Genomic DNA, 24,405 nt, shown 5'->3' on the forward strand with positions numbered 1-24,405 from the left:
GGAGTCTTTGTGGATGATGGCGATTCCTCCTCCCACTCCGTTGGTGCGGTCTCTGTGGGAGATCTTGTAGCCCTGTGGGATGGCTATGGCTATGGCGATGTCTGGTGCTGAGGTGGTGTTCAGCCAGGTCTCCATCAGGAAGGCGACGTCGGGGCGGTGGAGTCTAGGAGGTCCCAGAGTTCGAGCGGGTGTTGAGGAGGATGCAGTGGAGGTGGTTGGGCTCTCTGGCTGGTGGTGTGGAGGGTTGGATGCTGGTGAATCTGCAGTTCCGGCAGGTGAAAGGCCCCTGGGTGCGTTTCGGGGTGGCCCGGTAGCAGGGGTGGTCTCGTCTGGTGTTGAGTGCGTGGAGGGTGCTTGTGTCGTAGTGCAGTCTGGCGTTGCGGGGGGGTGCGGGGTCCAGGGGTTCTGGCACTGGGTGCGGTCCAGGCGCGGACGGCGCAGATGGGCTTGCCTTAGGCGTGCCCGCTGCGCGCGTCCGCTGCGCGCGTCCGCTGCGCGGCCTCCATATGAGGGCAGAGGGAGGGAGGAGCAGCTGGGAGGTGGAAGCGGGGCGGCCAATGGGAGTGAAGGGGGCGGGACCGCAGGGGCTCAGCGGTGGGGGTACACCCGGGGAAAACCCGGGGACAAAACGGCAGGAAAAGACGGCGGGAGAGGGACAACAGAGCACAGGGGTACAGAAAGCAAAACACAGGGGCACAGAATGAAAAAACAAAGTGGCACAGAAAGCCAAGCGCAGGGGTACAGAATAAAAAAGGGAGCGAGCAGTCAGGCGGCAAAAGCGGCAACGGAGGTTCAACCCACAGGGGGCTGCGTGTCCCCTTCAGCCGTAGACTCTAATCCTACGGGTGAGTCCTTCTTTAAAACAACGCTGCTATCCTTGCCTACATTATTGCCTCTCCCTCAGGCCATTGATAGTTTGAGCCCGATAGTATACAACTTTTTTACGCATGTTGCAGCAATTGTTTTTGACTTCATCACAAGCACCTGTAAAAACATTAGTCACGGTTTATTTAGGGAGACTGATGTCTGTATGATCGTTGTGCTGGAAACGGCGACATTTTGTACCCTATGTACCGAATACCAGTAGGGATCACACCACTACCTTGGCACGTACAACAGCAATATGGGTGCTCACCGTGACCCACACATGGGCAGAGTGTGGGTCCTGGCATTTTACTGTGGCCTTGTATGACTGCAGCCGCTGCACCCAAGTTTAGTGTGGGAGCGCATATGCTCGGTCACTAGCGTGACCACGCTGCCTCCAAAACTATACCATCCTTGGGGATCTGGTCACCTGTTTATGGTTATACCGATAGCATTTGTTGTGCTTAGCCCACACAGATGGATATGTGCTACCATAACTGTTGGCTCTTTAACCAAGTAAGTTAAGAAGGAACGCTCCTGCACCTTCACTGTAGCACCTGTTGTCTGTTGAAGATCCCTAATTAACTGTAAACCTGCCTAAAAGAGCACCAATTTATAGGTGTTTTTTTGCTTGTGTTAACCCTCCATTGGTTGTTTCTCTCCCCCTTGTTTGTTCTTTTCCCCTAGGTCTCCTACCCCGGTATAAGTCTACTAGGGTTCACCCTACTGCAGCCTGGTCATCAGACACAATTTAGAGAACCTGGTCCTGATGAACTGCCACCAGACCCGTTAGGGGCTAATTAGGCATGAAACACGTCGACCCACTACACCACCTCAACCATATAGGAACATTACATCCATGTAGGGCTCTCTCATATTTTTAATTAAGCCTGAGCTACCGCAGGAATAAAACATTTGATAGTAGGACAGCTCTAGACTTATTTCAACTCACTACCCTGTGCCCTACCCAGCCCTCACACCCGCACGCAGCCTATGGCTTCTTCAAAAGATCTCCGCCAAAGAGCCCCGTTTACGGGAGCCCGCCGGGCATTGCAGCACCAGCCCGACGAGGAGCTTGGCCCAATGATGAAGCATGACATCCTTTGGGGTGTGTGAGGGCATCACGAAGAAAGACCTCACTTTCCCCTCTCCTCCCATTAGGAACTGCACACCCCTTTGATCACAATTTGCCCCGGAGCTCGTGTACAGGACCTGCTTAAATACAGCTCCTGGTCCCCCTTTGTTTTTGATACGCTGGTGCTCAGGCCAGCTACAGTCACCACGTTAGGCCCGCTGAAGTTTTACCTTCATGCCAAGAATCCCGTTCACGGTGGAGAAGGCCACAAGGCATTAGGATAGCGTCGCAGAAGCCTGCCAGAGTAGTGTGAAGAGTAGGCCAGGTGGTTTCCCACTGGCAGTAGATGCTGTAGTGTGAAGAGGCCACTGCTGGAGTTTTGTGTTGAATTCCGGTGCGAGTCGGAGGTCTCTGTGTGAACTAGCACATTTGCGGAGAGCCCACAAACTGGAATACTGCTCCCTGAGCCACACTAAGGGTCCATGACCTGAGGGGTGCCACTTAGGGGTCAGGCACACCATCCAGCTGAGTCCGGGGGCTAGTGCAGGATGTTAGGGAGGCTTTTATGCTTCTGAGGCTCAAACAAGACACCAGCAAACTAGCCCTTGGAGTCACTCTGGTGTCTTGGGTTCAAGGGTGAAGTTTCAGGTCCAGTTCTCTATTCACCCAGGCTGGAGTTCCCTCAGAGCAGCAGTCAAGCAGAGGGGCGGTCCTTTCAACAGCATAGCATTCCTTCTTCCTGGCAGAGTATCCACAGGTTCAGGAGTATACTGAACAGTTGGTGTCTGAAGTCCGATATTTATGCACAGTTGTGCCGATGAAGTATTGTATTCTAATTGTATTGATATCGTGCTTACGAGGCGTTGAAGTGCTTTATCGGTGAGTAGCAAACCCATAAAGGATTAGTGGTGAATTAGTATAGTGAAATATGAAATTTATTTGAGTGGTAGACCAATGGCCAAAGTGCCAAGAGGCATATCAGTTTGAGGTCTAGACTATTTAAATACTATTTTTTATGTAAATGTTCTGTATTTTGAGAACAGTGTAAATGGTTTAATCTGAGATCCGAGCTAGTACAATGTTCTGACCTTAGTTTAACAAATATACCATCTACGAGATGCAGGGAGAATTAATTTTGTTCTGTGCCAAGCGTACTAAGCCCCCTCATTCCCCCGTTCTTCGCATTTTAGTACTTGAGGGTTTGCTTTTCTCATTAAAACCACAGGATAATAAGTACTACACTATAAGACAAGGTGAGCTGAAAAGGTATCACTGGCTAAACTCTTCACTACACTTCTGTACCTGTGGATACTCTACCAGAAGAAGGACTGCTGTGCTGCTGAAGCATTGTCACTCAGCTGAACTGTTGCCCTGCTGAACTACTGCCTTGCTGTGCTGACCTACTGCCTTTTTGGTTGGGTGAGGAGGACTGGATCTGCATCTCTTGTTCCCAGAACCACAGAGTGACTCTAAGTGCTAGTTGGCTGGCCTCCTGACTCAGGGACAGAAGGCTTCAACAATCTTGACCCAGCACCGGGACTCTGCCATTTGTAAGTCTACCCCTGCCAAGTGGTGGAACCCCACTCATGTACCCTTGGAAGTGAACCAAAGGTGATCTGTGGATCCAGCTGAACCAATTAATCTCCTAGTCTGCGCAGCGCTATCCCGAGCTCAACTGTCACATCATCGCTACTGCATGGATCCAAACTGTCGCAAAGACCAGCATCACTTCGCAACCCATTGGCGTATCAGAACTACCTCTGTGCAGCGCATCCTCAGCCCAAGACCTTGCATCCCTGATCAATGACAGCCCTGATGACAACGACTGAGTCAGCATTGCAACCTCACAGCTCCTCGGAACCAACACATTGCCCCTACTGCACGTCACATTCTCGACTTCAGACTTCGCATCACAAACCCTGGTCGATGGGATCCTCGACGACGACACAGGACTTCACACCGCAGCCTTGCTGCATTTCAGAACCAGGCATCTCTTCAGCTGTGCAACGTATCTTTGACACAAATCCTCACAACGCTCCGCCAACCAGGACTTAAAGTACTCTTTCCAGTGGGCCTAACTGGGTCCCTGTAGTTGTGCCTTGCTCCATCGTGGTTGGCCTGAACTTGTGATTTGTCCCAGTCCGGTGAGACCAGATATCCACAATTGGTGCTTTATGCTTACACTTGTCAGTAATTTACACTTTTGAGTACTCTTGCTACAGTTTGGCTATCCACACAATCTTAGTGAAAATGTACTCAAAAAATGTAACATACAAGTCTCCACCAAATTGAAGAGGCTAGGGCTATTCAAAAACTGCAGGATCTATTCACAAAGGCAACTTACACTTTTGGGTAATTGACGTGTAATTTACTGTTACACTTTTGGCTATTCACAAAATCCACATAATGATTTCATCAAAATACTATTGCAAGATGGCATCCGCATTTTCACAATGAGACATATTTTCCTTGAATGTAGGTGGACCCCAGAATAAGACGTTTGAACACTGATTTGATGTTGAATTTAAAAATAAAACATGTAATTTAGGCCACAGCCATATAAACACATTACAAATGTATTTTTGGCGATGAATAGATCAAGGATGATGACAAGGATTTCTATCCAGGGTAGCTTGAACACACCCAAAGCACTTTAACATGAATACATGTGAATGGAATTGCAGCCACAAGAACAGGATCTTCAGCGACTCTTAATTGGACTTTGCTGGGGACATGGTGAGACACTATCATGATCCAATCAAGAAAGGGGGGAGCTAGAAGAGATAGTCATCCATTCTTCTTCCATGGCTTATGTCATAAATCAAGAGGGGAATGGATCACTTGTAACTAGAAGTAGGGGTTCTTAAATCTTAATTAGAAACTCTAACACCTGAATAGGTGTTAATGAGAACCCTCAATAGCGTATTTTAGAGTGGTATGGGCGGTTTATCTTGGTTCTCCGCCTTTAGAATACGCGCCAGCATTATCATTGGGTCTCTTGTTTGTCATGCTGCCTCCACCTGGAGGGAACCACTGCTTCTTAGTAGTGATCAGTAATTTTGGTGCAAAAGTGATGATGGTGAGGTTAAAAGTGTCACGCCCACACTGCCCTCAAGAAGTAAAATTTAATCTGGTGGGTGTGTGGGGAGACTATTAAAATTGATGGTGCTGTGGGTTAGATTATGTAACCAGAGCACTATAGGTGTCCATATCAAAAGGTCGACATGTTTCTGCCCATCTAGTGCCCCAGGAGGGGGTCGTGGGGCATTCTTCAGGACCTATTCGTAGTGTGAGCTGGTGTTGCCCAGTTCTAGAAATTGAAATAAGGCTGTCTTCAACAATATGATAGATAGCAATGTCTCAAGATTATTGTTACCTGTAGAGAAATGAGTAAAAAAAAAATAAAAAATATAAGAGACAATCAATGATACAAGCACCATATTTAGTGTTGTGGTGGGCTTAGAAATCAGGTAAAGAGAATTAGTGGATAAGCAAAATGGCAATTCTTTGTGATACTGTAGAGCAACCTATACAATGGCAAATCTCTGATATACTCTGTAAGGAAGGAGCCATGGAAATACATATCTATTAGTAAGGCACGTGGATCATGGTGCCGGACAAATGCTTCGATATGTTTACCTTGGTCTGTAAACTGTTTGTAATCACGAAAGTCGTGTTGAGATCTGCGCTAACTTGTCAACATGAACAGTTCAATCAGAAAGATCATTCTGTAATTCAAGCGATGTTTGCAATTAGTATACTTCATGATTGTTTAAACATTTAAACTCAATGCGAACCACAATGCAAAGAAGGAAAGGGCGGATTACCTTGAGACGCGTCCGTGTTGCGGCTTTGCCTTGCCAGCATTAGTGTCTCGCCTCATTTGCGGGCAGAGCACGACTTGTGCTGACGCTGGCTAGCAGGACTCGTGGAGAGCGAGATCCCGTGGCTTGCCGGTTTTTAACTCTGTATGTAAAAACTGACAAAAGACTTCCGAAATGTTCGAAAGAAGTGTTCGATAAAATGTAGTTGACAAATGTTCTTTTGGAGTATAACCACTAAGCATGGTTCGTATAAAACAGAATTGATATTTTATGAGGGTAAGGTACGTCAAATGCCAAAATGGCCTGTGTGTATATACGATCCAAACTGGAAAAAAGGGGGTTAAGGAGCTAGTCAGAAAAACCACTTGTAGGCGTGTAGGTCAATGTGCAGCAATTGGTCAGATGGCTTGTACATTATTTAAAAGTGAGCCAAGGTATATTATCGTTCAGACCTTTAGTGTCTGTACTGAGGCGGTGGACCCACCTCTGTTCCCTTTCAAAGAGAATTCTTTCAGCATTGTTCTTGCACCCTACTAAGGTTTCGATTATGATCCATTTTAGATCATCCACTGAGTGTCGCTGTTCAATGTAGTGGCGACTCATTTTCGTAGTTTCACGTTTGCATTTTACATTACTTCTGTGTTCACAGATTCTCACCTTTATTTTCCTGCACGACATTCCGATGTACCTGAGATTGCACGGACAGGTAATCATGTAGATTACAAAGGCTGTATTGCAGTTGGTGTGCTGTTTTATGGTCCATTTTAGATTTGGTGTCAGTTGGATAGTCCTAGTTGGTATTGTGAGATGACACACTGAACACTGTCCACATGGGTAGTGACCTGTGACTGGTTGTAGGTCCCAAAGGGTATTTTTCAATTTGGGTGGAGCTGAAGGTCGTGTGTGCACCAGAATGTCTTTCAAATTTCTGGTCCTCTTATTCGCAAACCTAGGTTTCTGCCATTTTAGATTGCCTGAGATCAGAATTCGCCAGTTTTTGTTAATTATTTTCTTAACAGCATTGCTTGCTGTGCTGTAGGTGGTGACACAGGTAGGCGTATCATCTGTAGGGTTCCTTGATGTGATTTGGAGTAGACATTCTCTAGGCTGGTTCCTAGCTCTTTTTTTGCATTTCGAGATAATTCTAGTTGGATAATCTCTTCTTAGCAGTTTGGAACTTAGGTCGTCCGCTTGTTTCTTGTATTCTGTTAGATCACTGCAGTTACGTTTGAGCCGTAGAAACTGGCTGTATGGTAGGTTTTCTTTCAGTGGGCGTGGGTGGAAACTGTTGAATGAGAGGAGACTGTTTCTAGCCGTTGGTTTAAAGAATGTTCGTGTTTTAATGGTGTCATCTTCAACGTAAATGGTGAGGTCCAGAAAATCTAGCTGCATGTTGTTAGCTGTGTAGGTAAATTTCAGACATTCATCTTGTGCGTTCATCCATTGGTGAAATTTGTTAAGGCTTTCCAGGTCACCTTCCCAGATCACCACGACGACTTGGATTTTAGACATTATTTTGTGTTTACTCAAACAACCATGGCTGAAAATTTAGGTTTGAGTTATTCGGTGGATGAAATCAATGCAATTCTTTCTTTACCCTCACTACTACATAATAGTGATCTCACACAAACGTTAGAACAAAATACAGACTGGGACGAACTATCTGAATTAAAGAAGGAGCAAGTCAGGACGGCCATCCATGGCGTTATAATGACGGAATATCTGCGAGCCAATGCAGCCCCGAGGGGACTTTGGGTACATAATGCACCACGCATTTTTCTCAAAGATCTGGCATTCCGAAAAGACTGGTCCGCGATATCGTGGAAATGTACGAGAGATTATCTAGTACTGATTATAAAAACAGCCACAAGGTTGACAGAAACTCTCACCATCAAGATCCAACTGCTTGAAACCAGAATCAAAAATATGGTACAAATATCAGTCTACAAAAAAAGACTTGAAGAAATTAACAAGGACATGAATGAGACCAAAGAGTATATCACTAACAACAAAATACAGAAATTAGGCAAAGACCTGAAACGCTTCTCCATGGAAAAGATGCATCCATATAGCAAAGATGATTATGAGATGCCGGACTATCAGTCTGATACCGATAATAGCGGAACTTCAAGTGATAACTCGGACTGGAACACCTCTGACACAAGACAATCAAGAAGGAACCGTGGCCCTTATAGACGCCAACAACAGCGTAGACCCAACTTTTGGCGCACTCCTCAATTCGGGAATCAACATCCAATCCCTTTTCAACCATATACACCAAACTTCCAAGGCTGGATGAATCCCTATACTACAGGGCCCCCACCTATGGGACAATATATGGGACCCTATATGCAACAACCGCCTTTTTTAGGACGTGGCCAAACCAATCAGAGGGGACGACGAAAAGGTGTTACATGGACAGACCAAGAAAGGCAGGTCTAAACAAGGAGCATGTCCAACGTAACCAAGGACAAACCAGGAACGAGCACGACTCGTTAATAATCAACCTGACAGAAATAACCCTCACACGAGCTCAAGAAAGAGTGCTGAACAAAGGACTGGGATACGTACCAACCCCAAATCTGGATATTTTCAAAACAAAATGCGAAGTCTCAGAATTCTGCAGGAAATTAAAACTGAAAGCCTTTTTCTCTGACAAAGAGACAGAACAAAAAGAGGGGGACACGTCCCTACGCCTTAAATCTACCTTTTGCCCATTAAACCATCAGGTCCCACTTGAACTTCTGGCTTTTGAGCAAGCCATAATGAAAGAAATCGGCGAATTAACAGTTTTGAAAAAACCGTTTATGAATCTAACTAAAGCAGAATAACAAGCCTTGGAGTCATTGAAAAATAATAAAGACATAATAATAAAGCCAGCAGATAAGGGAGGAGGCATTGTTCTGATAAGCAAAGAAGGCTATAACCATCAATGCCTTGACCTATTGTCAGACGAGAAATTCTACACTCCAATCACGACGGATCCCACAGGAAGACTACAACAGACGATTAAGATTATGGTGGACGGAGGAGCCAAGATGGCGACCGGGACGGCAGCGTAGACTCCCGGCTCCGTGAACCTCCGCATCCCGCACGGATATCCTGCATGAGATCCTCAGCCTGCGCTACGCGCTCGTATTTGTGAATGAGAGTGGCAACCGACCGTGTGACTCCGAAGTTTCTGGCGGCGGTACCGCCGGAGAAATGTGCCTTTGAAATTTGCGGCCCGTGCAGCCCTGGAGCCAGGACCTCGAGTGGACGCCTTGGCCGGGTGGCAGTTCAACAACAGCGGCCTGTGGTGACTGGGTGGAGTCGGACCACCGGAGCGGTGCACACCTCGGCCTACCTGTCGCCGTGGTCGTTCCTACCGCTAAGCGTAGCGGACCGAGTGCATGCCCGGGGTGGCAATTCTGAGATTCTCCGGTGATTGCCCCTGCCTTTGACGGTGAGCTGCCCGGACGCCGCCCGTAACTCGCCCTGATTCTTGCGGGCTGCTCCCGGATTTTCGCGGGCGCTGGTCCGTGGTGGGGACGACTGTTGCCCGTGACCACACAACGGATACATTTTTGCCTGCCCCCGGAACCCTGTTTCCAGCGACGTGGACCTTGAGGCGCTTGTCCCTGGGTCCCGGTCCCAATACGGGTCGGGCCTACCCGGCGGCCATCTTGTTATGATGAAGCCTACCATCCTGTCCACCGGGTCACAGCAGGATTGGGAGTGTGTGACTTTTGGGAGTGTGGCGGAGCGATCGCAGAGAGATGTGCTGGGGTACGGCGACCTCCTCGAGGCTCTCGGTGCCCTTCATTCCACCTTGGTTCATGGCATCGGGGCCTTGGGGAGTAAGCTCGATGGTGTGGCATCAGCGTCGGGACGGTTGCGGCCTGCCTGTCCTCGGGTACACAGGGACTTCCCACACTGCACACGGGAGGACAATGTCGCGGCCACCCCTGAGATTAGTGTACAGCTGGAAACTCCGGACAGTATGCTTCCGTGTGATCGGCTGGCTGTGGGTCTGATCTGTTCCGGAGGTATTGGACCTGAGTGGGAGGTGGTGGCCTCGTCCCGTGCACGGCCTCCGGCGACCCAGGGAAAATTCAAGCAACGGTTGTCTACTTTGGCTGACTCCGCCTTCCTGGACCTTGTGTGCAGTGCAGATCCTGGGGCAACACTGGGAAAGACGTCCCTCCATGATGCGGACTGTGTTGGTACTCAGAGACTTCCACCCCACCTGTGTGCGTCGCTTCCCGGTCGTCTTTGGACACTCCTTTACCTTGTAACATTGGACATGGCGCTGAGTCGAGGAGTATGCATGGGCAGATTTGCAAAGAGTGGTCAAGGATAAGGCTGATCCTTCAGGGGTGGTCATCTAGTACACGGGCGGGCTCAGGGGTTGCGTGCTCTCATGGCATAGCTATTAGTATAATTGGTGCATAATGCTCCCCATCTTTCTTTGACATGGTCGATTTTGTGCTGCTTACGGTTTGCTTTGGGGAAAACTTACCGTGCGGGAGGGAGAAGCCGGGGGCATGTTTTGAAGGCCCTCCTCCAGTTTATTAATACTCTCTCTACCCCCCGTCTGGTGGGGTTCTTTTCTTACTCCCTTTTCTCTGTTCTTCTATATTTCGGGTCTAGTTCCAGGGCGACAGGCACACTGCTGGGGGGGGGGCCGTACTCATCTGCAGAGGTGCAGGGTGGGGGGTTGGGGAAGGGGATTCTTTAGTCTTTACCCTTTTTTTCCATGGCCTCCTTTTTCTTCTCTGATTCTTCTTTGTTTTTTTTTTCTAGGATCAGCGTGGTACAACTCCTTTGTTGTGAATCACTGTTTTTTCATGTGTGCCACAATTTCCGGGGTGTTTTCTGGGTTTTAGGGCATGGGACTGCAGGCGCAACTGGTCATGATACTTCTCTACATCCTACACTTCCTGTTTTAGCGCCATTGACTCGATAGATTGCCGTTTAATGTTTACGTTTGTTATTCTGCCTGCCATTTTTCGCTGCTGGGAAATTGTTTGGCACCTGATCCTTTCGTCTTTCCCTATTATAAAATGAAAGCCTTCTTAATCCTGGTGTCCTACTTGTGCCGTTCACTGGCCGAGAATATATTAGCATGGAGATTCTGCTCCCTGAGGTTCTGCCTGTGTTAACATTGGATCTTTGTTGCTTTGACTGCTTAGCGGCCGGCCCCGGGGGGTTGTAGGCCCATACTTGTTATTGGTTGAAATGCTAATAAAGGTTTTTGAAAAAAAAAAAAAAAAAAAAAAGATTATGGTGGAAGAAGCCGAAATCAACAGATGGATATCGCGTAATGAAGCCGAATTTTTGAGAACGACCTCACCCAAAATACCGTACTTCTACTCTCTCCCTAAAATACACAAGGAGAGGAGACCACCTCCAGGTCGCCCCATTGTGTCGGGCATAGGATCAGTCCTAGAACCGCTCTCACAATTTGCGGACCATTTCTTAAAACCATTAGTCCAGCAAACGCCTACCTATTTAAAGGATACTCGCGACCTACTAAATTTCTTGCAGAATGAAAACTTCTCTCCCGAAACAATGCTTCTAGTAGGTTTCGATGTAGAAAGTTTATACACCAGCCTACCCCAACAGAAAACTCTCGAAACTTTAGAGACAATACTCTTTGATCAAAATTGGACATACCAAACCCCTAGACATTTCATCCTACAATGCTGTACCATGGCCCTTACGGAAAACTATTTCGAATATGAAGGGAGACTCTACCAACAGCGACACGGAACTTCGATGGGGAGTACCTTTGCGCCTAGCGTAGCAGGACTCTACGTTAGCGCATTTGAACAAATGTACATACAAAATCCAATAAACCCATACAACACCAACATCCGTTTTTGGAAACGATACATTGATGACATCATGGTGATCTGGGAAGGTGACCTGGAAAGCCTTAACAAATTTCACCAATGGATGAACGCACAAGATGAATGTCTGAAATTTACCTACACAGCTAACAACATGCAGCTAGATTTTCTGGACCTCACCATTTACGTTGAAGATGACACCATTAAAACACGAACATTCTTTAAACCAACGGCTAGAAACAGTCTCCTCTCATTCAACAGTTTCCACCCACGCCCACTGAAAGAAAACCTACCATACAGCCAGTTTCTACGGCTCAAACGTAACTGCAGTGATCTAGCAGAATACAAGAAACAAGCGGACGACCTAAGTTCCAAACTGCTAAGAAGAGATTATCCAACTAGAATTATCTCGAAATGCAAAAAAAGAGCTAGGAACCAGCCTAGAGAATGTCTACTCCAAATCACATCAAGGAACCCTACAGATGATACGCCTACCTGTGTCACCACCTACAGCACAGCAAGCAATGCTGTTAAGAAAATAATTAACAAAAACTGGCGAATTCTGATCTCAGGCAATCTAAAATGGCAGAAACCTAGGTTTGCGAATAAGAGGACCAGAAATTTGAAAGACATTCTGGTGCACACACGACCTTCAGCTCCACCCAAATTGAAAAATACCCTTTGGGACCTACAACCAGTCACAGGTCACTACCCATGTGGACAGTGTTCAGTGTGTCATCTCACAATACCAACTAGGACTATCCAACTGACACCAAATCTAAAATGGACCATAAAACAGCACACCAACTGCAATACAGCCTTTGTAATCTACATGATTACCTGTCCGTGCAATCTCAGGTACATCGGAATGTCGTGCAGGAAAATAAAGGTGAGAATCTGTGAACACAGAAGTAATGTAAAATGCAAACGTGAAACTACGAAAATGAGTCGCCACTACATTGAACAGCGACACTCAGTGGATGATCTAAAATGGATCATAATCGAAACCTTAGTAGGGTGCAAGAATAATGCTGAAAGAATTCTCTTTGAAAGGGAACAGAGGTGGGTCCACCGCCTCAGTACAGATACTAAAGGTCTGAACGATAATATACCTTGGCTCACTTTTAAATAATGTACAAGCCATCTGACCAATTGCTGCACATTGACCTACACGCCTACAAGTGGTTTTTCTGACTAGCTCCTTAACCCCCTTTTTTCCAGTTTGGATCGTATATACACACAGGCCATTTTGGCATTTGACGTACCTTACCCTCATAAAATATCAATTCTGTTTTATACGAACCATGCTTAGTGGTTATACTCCAAAAGAACATTTGTCAACTACATTTTATCGAACACTTCTTTCGAACATTTCGGAAGTCTTTTGTCAGTTTTTACATACAGAGTTAAAAACCGGCAAGCCACGGGATCTCGCTCTCCACGAGTCCTGCTAGCCAGCGTCAGCACAAGTCGTGCTCTGCCCGCAAATGAGGCGAGACACTAAAGCTGGCAAGGCAAAGCCGCAACACGGACGCGTCTCAAGGTAATCCGCCCTTTCCTTCTTTGCATTGTGGTTCGCATTGAGTTTAAATGTTTAAACAATCATGAAGTATACTAATTGCAAACATCGCTTGAATTACAGAATGATCTTTCTGATTGAACTGTTCATGTTGACAAGTTAGCGCAGATCTCAACACGACTTTCGTGATTACAAACAGTTTACAGACCAAGGGAAACATATCGAAGCATTTGTCCGGCACCATGATCCACGTGCCTTACTAATAGATATGTATTTCCATGGCTCCCTCCTTACAGAGTATATCAGAGATTTGCCATTGTATAGGTTGCTCTACAGTATCACAAAGAATTGCCATTTTGCTTATCCACTAATTCTCTTTACCTGATTTCTAAGCCCACCACAACACTAAATATGGTGCTTGTATCATTGATTGTCTCTTATATTTTTTATTTTTTTTTGACTCATTTCTCTACAGGTAACAATAATCTTGAGACATTGCTATCTATCATATTGTTGAAGACAGCCTTATTTCAATTTCTAGAACTGGGCAACACCAGCTCACACTACGAATAGGTCCTGAAGAATGCCCCACGACCCCCTCCTGGGGCACTAGATGGGCAGAAACATGTTGACCTTTTGATATGGACACCTATAGTGCTCTGCTTACATAATCTAACCCACAGCACCATCAATTTTAATAGTCTCCCCACACACCCACCAGATTAAATTTTACTCCTTGAGGGCAGTGTGGGCGTGACACTTTTAACCTCACCATCATTACTTTTGCACCAAAATTACTGATCACTACTAAGAAGCAGTGGTTCCCTCCAGGTGGAGGCAGCATGACAAACAAGAGACCCAATGATAATGCTGGCGCGTATTCTAAAGGCGGAGAACCAAGATAAACCGCCCATACCACTCTAAAATACGCTATTGAGGGTTCTCATTAACACCTATTCAGGTGTTAGAGTTTCTAATTAAGATTTAAGAACCCCTACTTCTAGTTACAAGTGATCCATTCCCCTCTTGATTTGAGACACTATCATGCTCTTCAATTTACTATGTTATGTTATGTTATTTTATGTCATGTCACTTCACGTCATGTTACGTCCTATTACGTTATTACATATCGTTATGTTACGCAGATTTGTAGAGTGCAATGTCACGTGGGAGGGTATTCTGGCACCGAGCAGGAGTGAATCTAGCCAAACCTAGGGTTTGTGTGAATACTTTAAAAGCCAGGTCTTCAGCTTCTTATGGAATTCAAGAAGTGAGGAGGAGGCTCTTATGTGTAGTGTCAGGTTATCCCACACTTTAGGAGCGATTTAGGAGAAGGCTCGACTGCCAGATCTGGTTTTCCATATGTGTGGGATGTGTGCAAGTAGGAGTCCAGACAAGTGGAGGTGTCTAGCATTTTGTGAAAGCAGATGCGTTTGTTGAGATATGCTTGGCCAGTGTTATGTGGTGCCTTGAAAGTGTGGGTGAGGAGTTTGAAATGTGCTTGTATGTTTATGGGGAGCCGGTGCAGCTCCTTCAGGTGCAGTGTGATGTTAGTGAGATGTGGGAGGGTGACAGATATTCTGGCCTCTGAGTTCTAAATGACCCGCAGCCTTCTGGTGAGTTTTTTGTTGATCCAGGCATAGAGAGTGTTCCTGTGGACCAGATTGCTTGTAACAAGGGTGTGTGCGACGGTTTTTCGTATGCTGATTGGGAGCCATTTGAAAATATTCCTCAGCATCAAAGAACAGAAATCTTTAGAAGATACTCCTAATATTAACGAAATACTTTGTGTTTCATTTATTTAACTTCAGGTATGTGCTTATTTATATTTCAATTTATTTTCATTTATTGAACCTATTATATGTACTTTGCACAAAACTATAGAAATGTTAATAATTTATCTCATTGATTTTCATAAAAATATTAAGAATATTGCAAATTGGCACTTAGTATATGCCTCAAGAATCAATTACAGTATGTTAAACTTAATGATGAGTTATTTTACAAATAGAAAAACAATAACAAAATAAAAGAATAACAAACAAGTAATAATTAATGATAGTCAAATAATAATAATAATAATAATAATAATAATAATAATAATACATTAAAATGATAAAATTAATAACTTCCATGTTTCAAGAGCAATTTGAATAATAAGATCCTCGTGGTTGGGTGCAAAGTACACATGTAGCCGGGGGAAGATTTCCCCATGATGACCAGTCACATTACCTGTTCAGTGCCTTTGTTTTGCCAATTTGGCAATCGAGGATATGAAGCCAGGTTTTCCCCAGACAGGGGCTTGTGAGACAACAGCATAACAGGCAGGGGCTTACCCACCTAGCCAGTCTACAAACCTGTGTACAGCACACCTCGGTATAAAAACAATAAAGCAGGAAAGGGCAACTGATTTTCCTAAACTTCAAAAGGCCTCGGTTTTCCACCTTCCTTTCCCAGGAGCATTGTCCACTTCAAAGGACTTCAGGAATGTTCTAGGGGGGTCCCAGAGTTCAAAGCCCTGCATATCAGGCTTTCTCTAGTCTCCATTTTGTGTACCATCCACACACAGGCGTTCAAAAATGTAGAAATGCCTTCCTGCAGTCACACACCTCACTCTGCCTCTCTTCTTTAAAGAGAAAACATGCATGTGCCACCCATGTCTCACATGGATGGAGTGATGGACCAGGCTGAGAGAAAACTAGAAGATCTTTTTTTCTTAGTAGAGGACAGTAGACCACTCTTCCACTGCAGGTAAGAATTAAAAAGTCCTGCTTCTACAGCTATATTCATTTGCTTCCACCACCGTTAGTTGATCTAAGCCTGATTAGAGTACTGTAGTCACTGTCAGAAAGAAGGGGTGCACCTAGTGTGCTCATCATGACCACAGAACCTCATTATGGGTCTCAATAAATGTTCTACAGAGTGTAAACATATGCGTATATACATGCAGTCCTCAATTTGCTCTCCCCTCTGTGTTGATTTTAATGTTAACACTACAGTCAACACTGAGGGGAGCGCAAATTGTGGACTGCTATGTACGAAGATGCAAAGGAGCAAACTTTTCTGGGAAGTGATGTAGTGTCCAGGCACATCCCTTTCCCTGCCCAAACTGATTTTCATGACCTCCTCTACTATTTATCACAAGTTCCTAATGTTCCTTTTTGTAAAAATTGGATTCTGGCCCATTGATTACACTTCATCTGGCCTGAGCCAGAGGGTACGGCCCGAGCCGGAGAGTACGGCCCAGGTGCGGAGAGTGTGGCCCAAGCCGGAGATTCCGACCCGACTGCAGACGTAAAGATACGACTCGTAAATTACCTGTGTGAATCCCAAAAGACGTAAAGTTGGACTTTTGTTTCAGATTGACTTTGTGAATCCGGATCACCGACCGACCCCTGCCCTCACCACGTCTTCAACAAGGCCGACGCTGTCATCGCACCCCACCTGCGAGACATCATCAACACTTCCTTCGACACCACCATCTTCCCTGAGAGCTGGAAGCACGCCGAACTCAGCACCCTACTAAAGAAACCTACAGCGGACCCCACCGACCTCAAGAATTACCGCCCCATCTCGCTCCTCCCGTTTCCAGCCAAAGTCATCGAGAAGACCGTCAACAAGCAGATGGCCGCCTTCCTCGAGACAAACGGATCCCTCGACCCCTCACAGTCCGGCTTCCGAGCCAATCACAGCACCGAGACCGCCCTCATCGCCGCCACCGATGACATCCGAGCCCTGATGGACAATGGAGAAACAGCGGCCCTCATCCTCCTAGACCTCTCTGCGGCATTCGACACGGTCTGCCACCGCACCCTAGTACGGCGCCTCAGCAACATCGGAATCCAGGACAAGGCGCTGGACTGGATCATCTCCTTCCTCGACGGAAGAACACAGAGAGTCCGCCTACCACCGTACAAGTCAGAGGCCTCCGAAGTCACCTGCGGCGTCCCTCAAGGATCATCTCTGAGCCCCACCCTCTTCAACGTCTACATGAGCCCCCTCGCGGCCATCGTACGCAAACACAACCTCAGCATAATCTCCTACGCCGACGACACCCAACTGATCCTCTCCCTGACCAACGACCCCGCCGCCGCCAGATCCAACCTGCACGAAGGGATGAAAGAGGTAGCCGAGTGGATGACGACCAGCCGCCTGAAACTGAACTCGGACAAGACGGAGGTCCTTATCCTGGGCTCCTCACCCTCCGCCTGGGACGACTCCTGGTGGCCTCCCGCCCTGGGCACCGCACCCAAACCGACAGACCATGCACGCAACCTGGGCTTCCTCCTGGACTCCTCCCTCTCCATGACCAGGCAAGTCAACAACGTCTCCTCGGCGTGCTTCAACATCCTACGCATGCTACGGAAGATCTTCTGGTGGATCCCCACCGAGACCAGGAAGACCGTCACCCAGGCCCTCGTCACCAGCCGACTGGACTACGGCAACGCCCTCTACGCCGGTACCACCGCCAAGCTCCAGAAGAGACTCCAGCGGATCCAGAACGCCTCAGCCAGACTCATCCTCGACATCCCACGAACCAGCCACATCTCCGGACATCTGAGAGACCTTCACTGGCTCCCCGTCAACAAAAGAATCACCTTCCGCCTCCTCACCCACGCACACAAAGCCCTACACGACCAAGGCCCGAGCTACCTCAACAGCCGAGTCAACTTCCACGCTCCCAAACGCCACCTCCGTTCAGCCAACCACGCCCTCGCCGCCGTCCCCCGCATCCGAAGAGCGACTACAGGAGGAAGGTCCTTCTCCTACCTGGCCGCCAAGACCTGGAACTCCCTCCCTACCGACCTGCGCCTGACCCAAGACCACCTCTCCTTCAGGAAGAAGCTGAAGACCTGGCTGTTCGAGCAGTAGCGGCACCCCCCCCTCCCCCCCCCCCCAGCGCCTTGAGACCCTACGGGTATGTAGCGCGCTTTACAAGTGTCACTGATTGATTGATTGATTGACCCATCATCTTTTTGTACTGATGTGAAAAAAATGCTTTGCTGTGATTCAGTGCATGGCACGTGCAAGTGGTAAATGGGCATTCTTTTCATTATCCAGCTGTCCTTTTTTTCACCTAGGCAGCACAAGTCCTAAACATGCTCAATACAAAAAGTATTAGATGGATAGGGTACAGAATAAAGAGGGAATGCATTAAACATGTTGCACCAGAGGCAGAGTGGGAGTGCCCACTGAATTTTGTGAAAAGAGATGGACTCAACCACCGATGCCACATTGTGAATTTGTCTTTGGCATTTGGAGTACAAGAGCTTTTTTTGTCACTACATTGCCTCCGATTGAGAGGCGAAGCTCTTCTCATTCAGATGTAAACTGTAGAATTCTAGTGTTTTTTCGCCAGGTAATCTCTAGAGCAGTCACACTTAGACATTTTCTGTTTCTTAACAAAGCAATACAGTAGCTACACCACTCGAGGCATGCAACGCTCCATATAAGCAATTATTCCTTGATAACAGTTATTAAACAAGTGAATGCTGAATTACATCTGGAGATTGCTTTGATAAGATTCATGTGCAGGCTAGAACTATCAATTACAAAATAGCAATCAAATGATCAAAGACAGATTTGTTATGAGCACAAAATGCAATGCAAAGAAAATACACTTATCTCATCAGAGCTGAGGGTGTCAAAACATCTGATCTAAACACTCCCCTTGAGATATCAAACAAGGAAAGCATCTTTGCAATTTTGTTAATATTGTTAAATACACCTATTGAAATATGTCTGCTTAGAGCATTAAAAGCCCATTTTTGTAATCTGCTTGCAGACATCTATAGTTTGAAGTTTGAAGTTTGAAGTTTGAAGTTTATTGGTTTGTATAGCGCTGAATCACCCATGAGGGTATCTAGGCGCTTGGACAGCAGACAACATCAGAGTAAAGAAATTTAGAAGAGATGAGTTTTTAGCAGCTTGAAAGGGTAATTCATTCCAGAATACAGGCGCAAGGTAAGAGAATGCTTTGCCTCCACTGCATGCCTTTTTTACCCTGGGGTGGTGAGCAGAAGTTCCGAGCTTGATCTAAGTGCTCGTGCTGGGGTGTATAAAGCTAGTTTGCTTGAGAGATACGAGGGACCTTGGCCATTGAGGGCTTTAAAGATAGTGCAGCCTATTTTGAATTTAACCCGCTTTCTCACCGGCAGCCAGTGTAGTTGGTTAAGAAGGGGTACAGAGGGTGTTCTGGCGGGGACGTCGGCAACAAGACGGGCGGCAGTATTCTGCACAACCTGGAGATTGTTGAGGGAGGTTTCGTTAGCTGAAAATAAGAGGGCATTACAGTAGTCAAGTCTACTTAGTACCAAGGCTTGCATTAGCGTTTTCTTGGTGGATGAAGGTAGAAGGGGAAAAACCCTTCTAAGAAGGCTGAGGATGTAGAAGCATGAGCCAGCAGTATTATTAGCATATGCCGCAAAAGTAAGTTTGTGATCAATTCTGACACCTAGGTTCTTGACCACTTCTTTAGGGGCAGGACCAAGTTCTTCTGGCCACCAGGTAGGCGACCAGCGTGTGACAGCTCCTCCAAACAACATGATTTCAGATTTCCCTGTGTTGAGTTGTAAATAGTTAGCCCGCATCCAGGCAGCGATGGATTTCATGCCTTCTGAGAAAATAAGTTCAATATCAGGTCCATTTTTGTCAAATGTAAGGAGGAGCTGTGTGTCATCTGCATATGAGATGGGGGTGAATCCCAAGGATCTCATGAGTCTGGCCAGAGGGGTGACATAAATATTGAAAAGGGTCGGGCTCAAACAGGAACACTGCGGAACCCCCTTGGTAACTTTAGTAGAGGTAGATTTAAAGGTTCCCAGAGTGACAGTCTAAGTTCTGTCAGTTAGGAAGTCGGTAATCCACTTCAAGGGCAGCCCTTGAACACCTATATCCTGGAGTCTATCAAGTAGTATCTGGTGGGAAATGGTATCAAATGCAGCTGACAGGTCAAGCAGCAGCAAAAGTGCTGCTTGACCATTGTCCAAGGCCATACGGATGTTGTCAGTAACCTCAATAAGTTCCGATTCGGTACTGTGTTTGGCCCGAAAACCTGACTGTGAAGCATCTAGCTGGTGAGAGGTTTCCACGTACTCGGACAAGTGCTTGTTGATATGTATTTCAATGAGCTTCGTCTGCAAGGGTAGAAGAGATATGGGTCGGTAGTTGGACAGTTCAGTGGTAGGAATCTTGTTTTTTTTTCGTATGGGTATAACTTGTGCGTTTTTCCATGCTGGAGGGAGACTGCCAGAAATCAGGGAATTATTAAGGATAGAACAAATGGGAGGGGCATGCAGGTCAGCAACTTTGGCCGAAATCTTGGCGGGGATGATGTCCAGAGGGGAGCCAGATTTGGTAGTCGCAAGGAGGGCTATAACTTCCATACGACTGAGAGGGGGGATGGAGTGTAGTTGTGAGGTGATGTTGTGTTTGTCAGAGGGAACTATTGTGATAGGGGAGGGAATGGTATTGGCAGAGATGATATTCTGATATATGGTATCTATTTTTTGAGTGAGATACGATGCAACACTATTGCAAAGCGACTGAGAAGGAGATTCCGCAGTATCACAGGCACTAGGGTTGGTGTAGGACTTAACTATTTGAAATAGAGTCATGGAGTTGGTTCCAGCTAGCTCCAATTGATGAGCAATATGGATTTTGCGCGCATTTTTGATGTTTATATGATAGGATGCTAAAGCAGTTTTGTAACTCGATTTATCTTATTCTCTGTGAGAGAGTCGCCATGTCCGTTCTAATTTCTTGCACCAACTCTTTTCAGTGCGTAGGGCCGGAGAGTACCAGTCAGAAGGAGTGGATTTAGGGGGGTGGGTGAGAGGCTTCAATGGTGCTGCCTCATCAAGAACGTTGGTGAGGATGGTATTAAAATGAGATAGTTGGTGTTCTACATCGTAGTTAAGAGTGTCTGTGTCCCAGGTAAGAAAAGGGGACATAAAGTGATCGGCCTTGATTTTGTGCCAGGGTCTCTACCATCTGTCCGTGTGGGATATGGGAGTCGGGGAGGTATTAGGACTCGTCAGATGAAAGTTAATCAGGGAGTGGTCGGACCAGGTCAAAGGAAGTGTATCCCCACATAAGATGTTCTGGTAGTTGGAGAGGATGAGATCTAAGGTGTGGCCAGCTATATGGGTGGGGTCTTTATTAATTTTAAGGAGACCTGAAGAGGCCAGGTCCTCTAGACAGGCCATAGCTTCATGATTGTAGACATCCTCGCTATGAATGTTGAAATCCCCTAGGAGTAGGAAATTGTGGGTGGCAATTATGTGAGGGGAGATGAATTCAAATAGACGGCTGTTGAAGTCGTATAGCGGGCCCGAAGGTCTGTATATAAGGGCTCCTTTCCAGCTACGTTGGGGGTGGAGATCAAGCCTGAAAATAAGGCATTCAAATAGGTCTGTGCAGAGCTGGTCTAGGATAGTAATGGATATAGAGTCCTTATGGATTATAGCAACACCTTCACCCGCTCGTTCCAGCCTATCAAGTCTTTGGATGCGGAAGCCAGGTGGGAGAGCCAGAGCGATCGCCGAGATAGCTGAAGGTTTAATCCAGGTCTCTGTGAGAAATCCAATGTTTGGGTTTTTATCGTTTAAGAGATCCCATATGTTGATGGCGTGCCTGGGGAGGGACCTTACATTGGCTAGAAGGCAGTTCCAGGTTTTAATATTAGGTGGGTCAAGGGTAGAACCAAAGGGGGGATTATTGTGAGGGACAGTACCTATGTTGGAAGATGTATCGACAATAGAAAGGTTCGGGGTGTCATTAGTATCCAGGGAAGAGGTAGCTTGATACTTGCATAATTTACATGAAAATGACCATCTCAGGTGTTGCATACGTTACACCTGGCAATTTGGACAGATAAGGTTGTTAATTATCATATCTGTTATTTTTCTCTGACAGATTTCTTCAGTTAGAACTTTGAAAAACTTACTGGAGTAAAGACCCAGGTAAAAGACAAGACAGGCAAAATTTGATACTTTAAGTACCAAATCAGTTTAGTATTGCTCATTTCCAGGACCACAGCAAGCCTCTCACTGGTGGTAACTGCAGATGGGTTTTCCATTTTGCTCAGGTCTGTTTTAAAGCATGTGAAATGTGAAAAATTTCTCAGAGCTCCCAACTTCCAAGAGCCCCCTGTCATAGTCATCGGAACACTTAGATAACACATTGGCCCTAAATTACGATGTCGGGCAGACCACCACCTACAGGTTGTTGGTGGCGGTTGGAGGACAGCGCTACTAATCCAGCGGCGTACCAACAACAGATACTCTACTACCATATACTCACCTGGGCCCATAAACACACACACACAATTGCGTAAACCACTGGAGTCAAAGTTTATATGTGTGATCACAATATCAGGATTAGGTATTCATTATTCTTAACTAACCTTTCACTGATCAAAAAGTTCTTTCCTCTGGTCGATGGACCATTAGTTGAACTAATTGATGGTGATAATGAACAAAACTCTAACTTTGCTATACCTTGAAGTAAATAACCACAGACTCAGGAAAGTTTTAAATCTTTATCTAAATTAAATGCATGTGAACCACTTTAAAAACACAGTACAGACACCATCACTCGTGGTGAGAAATTTCAATTAATTAATCATCAAACACATACTTCAAACGCTTCCAATGACATGCTCAGAAAGGGAGAGGACAGAGAGAAAAGAACATCTGCAAATACACAAAATTATATTTACCAAGAATGGTGTGATAATTCAGGAGACAAAGACTTCAGGACAGGATTCAGGACAGAATAGTTGACCTCTCTAGAACCGACAATTGCGCCACACCCCACTCTGATACTCTCTTCCTCCTAGAGATTCTTCCACAATCTACTGATCTAACCCAATTTAATTAGGATAGAATGTTCTGCTTCAGGCTCTGCATTCGATTCTTCATCAGCATCTCTCCCAGCATCAGCATCACCTGCTACACCGACAGCATCCCGAGCTCTGCAGCATTCAGCAAATCTTCATCTGACTAACTAACTAAAATCTATCTCAATTATACCTTTAGTTCTTCATGTACCACCCACTAAAGTTTCAATATCGTAAGAATACTAAATCTAATTGGTCAGGCAAGGGGGGAAGATCATCACACCATGCTTACATGTCACTTTATTCTGCTAATCCATTGTTCATAAACCCAACCGCTTAATTTTTATTCATGCTTTATTTTCCCACCCGCATTCACATTTCATCTGCAACATTTGTTAAAAATCTAACATGTAGGTACATTCAGTTGAACTTTTCGCCGTTCTTTCTCAGACTGGGAAACTTTACGACCTTGACTTTTATTTAAACTCTGTGTCATCCTTCCGAATTCACTCTCAGTAGTCATGCGCAGACATCACATGGCTCAGCTTACTTCAGTTATACACGAGAGGCCCAAATGAGCACTAGTGATAAATTCAAAAAGACAGATGTTACTTTCATAAATAAATGGTTTCACTGTATACCACCCATCTCTACTCTATTCCCCTTTATTTATTAATACTTTCCCCGCATTAGCATTAGTAAAATAGCTCGTTTTCGCTTCAGATAAGCAGGTGCTATGCACGTGAGTCTTTAAGACTCCATTTTAGTGCTTTCTGCTCATGCGCAAGAATTTCCCTCCAAGCGTTATTTCGTCATATTGCGTAGATGCAGTTGACACATGCGCAGTAAAGATTTCCCCATTAGAAGCTGTTTAGTCCTTCGTTCGTGTTATTAGTGTTAGCAAACACATAGGCAAGCTTCACTAACCCGCGTGTTCGTGTGGTGCGCATTAGTTTTACGCAAAACGTAATGAATTACATGTTAGTAAGTTAAAGGAGTGGATCACCTCCGAGCAAGTCTCTTTTCTACGAGTCCTTGCTCCATCACCACGACCGCCCGATTACAATACTGGCAGTCAGAGCCCAGAAGTGAGGGGAAAGACCGCCGCCTCTGACAGGCTCAAGGAGCCCATCAGGATGCCGGTCCTACCATAATCCCTACAATGGAGGTAGTGCCTGTGCACTCACCTTCCGTAATTGATGGCAATGTCCCTTTGCCTCAGTCTTCAAATGGCGGTCCCACCGCCATGTAAAGAAAGACAGAAAGAGACTTGGGGGCACCAATCAGGGCCTCCGTCCACCATGGGCCACTGGAATGAGGCGGGGGGCACATGTGGTGCCCCCCAAACATCCATGCACCTCATGGGGCCTGGCCCATGGTGCATGGATGTTTAAAAACATCCCTTTTTCTACTGCAGGTCATGCTGCGGTTCTTTTCTGGGCCACAGC

This window comes from Triturus cristatus, chromosome 5_1, assembly GCF_964204655.1.
Source record: "Triturus cristatus chromosome 5_1, aTriCri1.1, whole genome shotgun sequence".
In the NCBI taxonomy this organism is placed as follows: Eukaryota; Metazoa; Chordata; class Amphibia; order Caudata; family Salamandridae; genus Triturus; species Triturus cristatus.